This window comes from Eucalyptus grandis, chromosome 7 (genome assembly GCF_016545825.1).
Source record: "Eucalyptus grandis isolate ANBG69807.140 chromosome 7, ASM1654582v1, whole genome shotgun sequence".
Lineage (NCBI taxonomy): Eukaryota > Viridiplantae > Streptophyta > Magnoliopsida > Myrtales > Myrtaceae > Eucalyptus > Eucalyptus grandis.
The window spans coordinates 4605753-4613731 of NC_052618.1; positions in this window are offsets into that span (position 1 = coordinate 4605753).

Sequence of the window (7979 nt, forward strand, 5' to 3'; positions counted from 1 at the left end):
CGACCATTTGATATCGCTTTTTATGGTGTCTACGCAAGCATTAAGCTGCGCCAGCCCCATGATGGTCGACATCCCTTGGAAGCATTCCATAGATCTCCATGAGGAAAATAAATCCCTTTCAGCACTCTACTCCATAGGGCTGAAGGAGAGGAAGCTAGACGCCAAGGCCTGTTTGCCTAACATGGCTCGATTGAAGGTAATCATATCCTTAAAGCCCATACCCCCTGCATCTTTTCGAGTTTTTAACATTTCTCAGCTTTTCCAATGCAGGCCTCTTTTAGCATCACCATTCTGCCAATTTCAATATTAATAAAAAAAAACGTGAAACACAAACTACAAATAGCAAAAGGCCAGAAACTTACATTATGATAGTGTGAGCGATTCTGGAGACCTCCAAGTTCATCATTTTCCCTATGAATGTTGCTCTCGGGCATGGTTGCTCGTGGGCATGGTCTTCATCATAGGCCGAAGGAGAAATTGTAAGCCATAGTCCAAGGAGAGAAAATGACAGAAAATGAAAGCACTAGTTACCTTAAAGACAAATGGTTCATTTATATCGTTCCATATACCATCGACTACAATCCTAAACTAACCGAGCCTTCCAGTGATGGACTTTTGACTATATAAAGTCAGGAATACACAAGGACTGGGCCACATATCCCTTGACAAGCAAACGGTTACTCAGCATTTACATACATACATGTAGACTTATTTTCAGCTAAATCCAAATGACTCAGCATGTCAACATTTGTATGTTTTGAAACATTTTAAGGGTTACTTAAATTCAAATGCTACAAAAAAGTAAAAGACGGAAAGGAAAAAGCAAAACAAGATAGACAACGACAACGATTTAACCAAAACCTTAGTGAAAGATAGCAAGGTCCCAACACATGGAGTTTCATCTGTTGCTTTGATCCAGACATCACTTTTGCAACCACTATCATGGACAAAATGCCCCTCTTCACGTTTGATATCAGGATTAACTATCCAAATCGCTTTGAACCCATCTTGGTGGAGACTATCTACCAAAGATTTTGGATCAGAGAAGCAGTCCTGAGAATAAAATCATCCGTTTTAATTTCCATGCTGAAAATAGCACTCTTTATTTACTAGAGAGGTGTCTTCTACTTACTAAGCATTGAACCTAGGTCATTTTACTATTACACAAGTTAGCAAGGCAAGAAGTCCTAGACATGAATGCACTTTGGAGGCTTGGAACTAAAGTGACTACCAACCATAAAGGACTCGGTGTATGAAATGTATGGAAGTGATGGACATAATAGTGAGGCATGGCATTTCTGCATCAAGCACCATATCTTAAGTTGAAAATAGAATATCCAAAGAACACCGATCATTGTAGTGCCTCTAGAGTGTATTAATCGACAACATACTCCACACAACCTACCTCACTTCCAAAATGAATATCACCATCTTCCTCAAGATCATTCCAAGATGAAAAATGGATTTTCATTCATATTTGACAATATTCTCCCATCTTACATGTACGTGTAGATATATGCTTTGCTTGAGGTTAAATGTCATCATGTAGATATATAGTTATGGTTTGTTTTTAGGTGATAAGTATGTCACCTTTTCGAAATTGGCTAAAACTATGAATTCCAAACATGCGTTGTGAGTGGTTTGATACCTATTGAAAGTGAGGTAGATGATGTGAAATTGGACCTAATTTTTCCAAACAAGGCAATTACAGGGTTAACACAAAATGGGATTCCATGCCTTGTCAAAAGGAAGCAGCAAAACCCATCCATATAATCTATATGCATCCATACAACATCACAAGAAATCTTCTTTTCTCTAAATTTACTTGTGATATGCAATATTTGACAAAAATTAGAGCTAAAGAACTATCATGCATCAACTCGTAAATGATATGCCAACAGCATACAGTGAAAGTTTGACATCATTATTTAATCAGATACAAGGAAATCCAGGGTGAGGAGGAAAGATTGTAGAATCAAGCAAGTTGCATAAGAAGAGCCAACCTCTCCAACCTTGTTATCAAAGTCATAGTTCCAGCGGCATTGACAATAGCCTAAGCACCACTTGGGTGGCATAAACACAGTTCTCGCCAATATATGCAAACTACATAATTCAAGCAAAAAAAAGTAATAATCGGACTATCAAGAAGATTGTCTAGTCATTCTGGCGGTCCCGTAAAGTCCATTTAGTACGAAACTAGAAATCCAAATCTGCCTGTTTCTTACGAAAAAAATGTCATAGAATGACAGAAATATTCATTGTGACAACTTTATTCATTAGCATGAAGCTTTTTCTTCATTTAAAGGCAGGAAAAACAGAGATTTCATGGTAACAAGAAGTTTGCATAATATCCTGATAAAATTAATACATTCATCTTTTCTGTCTGTAAGTCGGCATATTATGTGTACTCCTCAGGAAAACCACTTAAGTGAAGCCTTTACGTGTAATAAAAAGCAAATGGTGGGAAAAAGCAGTAAACATGCCTCGAGTGCTTTGGCATCAAATGGCAAAATCAAGATCTCAAAATTTTGAGAGCTTCCGTAGGAAAGATTATAAGGATTTGAACTATCACTTGTTTAAAAATCGGAAAAGACCAGACAAAAGAAGCGGCAGAATTTGCAGTGAAGGAAGCATAAAAGCCTTGCATCTAACCGGAGCATTGTCCTCGGCGTTCTTCCCTACCCCTTTCCCCTGTCGCCATCCATAACCCCTCTAACATACGCCGCCGCGAATTCCTCCCCAAGCATGTCCGCGCACCCCTGTTTGTCCCCCAACTTCGCCAGCTCCTCCCCGGTTTTAGCCGGGAGTCATTCAGGCTACCTGATGGTCCGAGGGCTTCCGGCTTGACCTCAACGTCCACCAAAGACAGCTCCCCGCCATTCTGTCTCCGACAGACAGTGAGGCCGTATGACACGGCACCGGCTTTGGCCTCATCGTCGAGGGACGTGCACGGGGAATGGAACCGGGAGAGATCAGAGGAGGAGGCTGGGTCCAAGTGGAGAGACAGCTGAGGTTCTTCATCCTCTTGGCGGGACGCCACTCGCTGGTGGCATCTGCGATATAACCAGCAGGTTTCTGCGCTTCGCATCATCCGTCGGGGGTATTTGAGGAATCGAATTGGGTGATCTGCTCGTGTGCTGACGAAGGCAGCGCTTTGCGGTGGCCCTCATCGCCGTCAGTGGCGAAGCGAAAGGTGGTGGAGAAGGGCTTGGCAGCCGGCTTCGGTGGGGACTTCTTGGAGGTGTAGAGGGAGAGCTTCATGCCAATCAAGGACGACGGCCGATCAAAACCTGACCAAGCAAAAGTGGGACGAGAGAGCGAAAATTGACGAGGACGGGAACGATTGAGGAAAATTTAGAGTTTTTAAATTTCGTCCCTAAATTTGAGCATTTGTTGCAATTGGGTCCCTTTGCTCTTTTTAGTTCCTTCCCCGATTTTTTCCAATTACGTCCTTTTCTCCAAAACGTTAGTGGAGCAAAATTTTGTGTGCCTATCTGCAATATCATCAACACAGGGTTCGAAGAATACTTATGATATTCTTTTTAATATCATCAACATCATAGGGGACATTGGCCAAAAGCGAAACCAGAAACCGTCGCATGATCCTATCGGTTAGAAGACAACTTTCGAGGTCCCTTTCGGATTTGGATTTATTGAGTTAATGACGAAATCGAAACCCGAAACTGTTCTAGTGATAGAATTCGAGTTAAGCCGAGTCGAGGCAAGGATTAATTTTTCCACAAACCATTTAAACACATTTATCCTCATTAACTTCTCATTGGTATAAAAAAAATCGTTTCTTTTGTACTCTGCCATAGGAATATATAAAAGAAAATTTTGTCTCTTCGTTACCCTTTTTTCCTCTTCACGGTCTTATATGGAATCTCTATTTTTACTTTTGAACATGGCTTTCCTTAAAGAGCATGGCAAATCATCTGTATTTATGTTATATTCTTTGAGAAAACTTGACGTTATAGCATTTTTCTCCATCACACGTATAAATTGTGATATTCTTCTTCTATAAATTTCATAATTTATCTTTCATAATTTTTAAAATATGGACGACCTTCTAAGTTTCGACTGCCTTTACAGTAATCGGGCTTCTTATTCTCATTGCTATTTTTGTGCATCTCCAATAATGAAATGAGCTGTAGGAATAAGAGTACCAAATAAATTAAAGCCAAGATCCCTAATTGAATGCTGACTTTCCAATCGAACAACATACATGTCCATTTTGGTTAGTAATAAAATATTTTTTAAAATTTATTTCATGGATGATACAAGTCATTATTATCAGAGAATTGATTTTTCATGAAATCACACACGCCAGATGAGTCGTAGAGATTTGTGGTTTGGTGAAAAATGGTGGAGGGAGAGAGAAGATGATGAAGACAAACCCGAGTCAAAAAGCCTTTTTATACATATTTATATTCCGCCATATGCATGGACGTACCGTTAAAATTTACCTTACTTGCTTTGAAATGAGCAGAACGTGAATGAAGATTCGGTTTGATTGGAGGACTCCAAGATGGCCTTGTACTTGAAAAATAAGGGAATTTACTAAACTGGTCCTCGTAATAATGTCTAAATACAATTTTGACCCATGTATTGTGTTTCATGCATATTTAGCCCCCGACCTATCTCCAGTGGAAATATACTTTTGGTCCTCGTACATCCAAGAACATTCATTAGCAGTTGTCGTGCATTATTTTAGGAACACAAGTTTCTAACAAAAACTCAATATCTTTCGTCCCATCTCCATTGAAGATCTTATGAAGATGTTAATTAGATCAAGTAGTAAGGCGTATTATATTCCTTTAACATGGTATTAGAGTTAAGCAATCCCAATCAAATTGTGAGTGCATTAGGTGCACGTTGCCCCCTTTTCTTTTTAATTTTTTTCTGTCTTATGAATGCAAAATTAAATGCCTAAAGGCTACGTGAACTCGTGATCTATGTGTGATTAAATTTGACCTTATCTAATATGCATTAGTAGATTAGCATAAGTTCTTGACTTAAATAACAACAAGCATGCTATGCAATAACTAATTATAATCAAAATTTTTGATTACATGCCGCCTCTCGAAATCCTGAATTTGTCCTGAACTTGGATCAAGTCCTTGCCTGAGTCTCTATTCGGGTCAACCCATCTAAAAAGACTATTCTTAACTTATTGTGATCCCTTGAGGGTGCTATCCCTATAAATTGGAGAACTTCAGCGGCTTGAGGTTCTTGATTTTGAAGGGACTACAATCATGGATCTGCTAGAGGAGGTCACAAAGCTAACGAAGCTCACTTGCTTAGAGGTATCTTTGGCCATGCATAAGTTGTGGCCCAAAATATGCGAAAGTGAATGCATTGATTCTTTGGGGCACTATTTCCACGCTCACTCGATTAGAAGAGCCTAGTATTGAGGTAAGCCCGGAGGATGAGAGGTGGTGGAGTGTTGTCGAACCTGTTGTTGACAATGTTTGTAGCTTGATGAGGTTAGGTACTCTTCAAATTTCGTGGCAGAGGATCTCCATTGTCATTGGACATGTAGATGAAGTTTTTATATCTCGTGCTTTAAAGTTGAAACACCCCCCAATATATATATATATATATATATATATATATTGATTATAACAGTCAAATGGAAAGAAATTAGTAGCATTGCCTTTTGTTATCGGGAATGTGTTAACTAGAGTGCATTTATATTAAATATACTTAATTTTAAATAATTCAACATGAGAACACTAAAGCTAGCACATTGAAAGCTTGATACTCTCTCTCTTGAATCAATTGTTTAACAAGAGTATTCTGCAATGACTGATAGATTTTCATTAGAAATATTTTTTTTCCTCTGAATTAAATATAATATTGGGGATGGAAAGAAATGCTCAGCTCCTTTTAAAATCAATCGATTTTCAGGGTTAAAAATTCAACATTACATTCTATACGGGCACTACTGATGAAAATTATTAGATTGGAAACTCCCCATTTTCCTTGCGAACTTGTCTCTAAATCTAATACTATGTGAAGCAATATGAATATAATAATTTTTATTCTGGAAATCAAGATCAACCATTCTCTTTTAGCCGAATATTATAAAAATGAAAAAAAAAAAGAGCAAACTTTATCCACTTTATGTTAAAAAGAAAAACACGAACATTAAAATGGACCATGTAGACACACAAAATTAAAATTTTGGTTTAAAATCAAAAAGTGTTATTCCGTATGCAGAAGCCACCATTAAATAGCATATCTGTCGATTGACATTTCATCTGAAATACTCAGCAGCAAGGTAGGCAAAAGAAAAACATGTTGTTTCGTGTGCATCCAAAAGCAATCAATTAGGAATTTCTTTTAGAGTATTATAGAAAACTTCTCTCGTCAAGAGAGGGAGCGCGATCAAGTGGAGGAGGGGACGTGAGGAAAGTCGGAGTTTCGATCAGACATTTTTTTTTTTTTTTTTACCAATTGGACTTTTGATCTAGGGCTTGTTTTCGATTGGCAATGCCCTAAGGCTATCAAATGAATGGATCGCGTTGGGTTTGGATCAGATCAGATTTGGATCGGGTAAAAAATGATTCGATATATATTGACCCATTTTCATGTAATGTAAAATTAATGACATGTACCCGACCTAACTTGTACTTGACATATACCCAACCCGACCCATATTATCAAAACAAATTAATATAATAGGAAAACCTATACCTACTTATTTAACCAACTTCAAGCTCTTCACATATATATATATATATATATATATATATATATATTATTTAGATAAAAACTTTATGTCGAATGAAAAAAAATTAATTAAATAAAAAATTAGTAAATAAAATAAAATAAAAACTTTTAAAACTTATGAATTGAAATACTTATAAAGACTTAGGGCTGGAAAAATGGGTTCTATACCCATTTTGTGACTCAAATTCAATGAGATCAATCTCATATGAGCAACTCGTTGGCTTTTTAAATGAGTTATAAATGGCTTGAGAAAAAGAAGAAAGAAATCGACAAATTTGAAAACTTATTTTGTAATTTTCCTCCAATTTTTTTTTTTTTTTTTTTTGAACTATTTAGACTCTAAGGGCAAATGACTTTGAAGGTTGTTTTTTTGGTTTTGTCAATCAATGACTTTGAAATTGATGGATTCATATATAAACAAAAATAATGTATAGATAATTTACAAATCGAGCTAAAAAATAATGGTGATAAGATATTTATGCTACTCAAATATGTTTCAACGTAGGGATATCTCATACTTTCCAATAAAATAATATGAAAAGTAAAATTAAAAAATTAAAAATTAAAAAGAAATTAAAAATTAAAAATCTAATTTCTTGAAAAATGAAAAAAAAAATATAAAAAAAAAAAAACTATTTCTTCTTCCCCATTGAGAACGTAAGCCATTGTCCCTTCTCTGAAAAAGAAATCCACTTTCTCTCTCTACTGCAACAGAAAAATGGCGAAGACCACCGGAAGAAGGACCTAGCCCGGGCCAACTAGGCTGGTGGTCTGGGCTTCACATGCCGCCGTCCTCCGCTGCCTCCTCCTCCTCCTCCTCCTCCACCTTTGCATCCCGCGCCTCCGCTGCTGCCACCCTCATCTCCATCCACAGATCTTCCTCCCCGACGCGCATTAACTTCCACTACCCTGCGCAGCACTCTCCTTCCATCTGCTTCTCCCTCAATTGCCCGACGTCGCGGAGGACTCGCAGTGCTCACGACGATGCATCCCTGCTTGTTCCGATATAGCTTGCCCAAGAGCTGCGGATCCCCGAGTGCGAGTGTCGGCTACGCACTGCCATCGAGCAAAGTTTTTTTTCTTTCTTTTTCCTTTCTTTCCTTCATAGGTGAGTCAAGCGAGCAAAATGAAGACAGCTATGTAGGTTGGGCTAGTAAACTAAACGGGTCGACTATAGGTCATGGGCAAACCCATATAGACCCATATAAAGTCAGGCTCAAATATTTTAAACCCATTTCACCCTT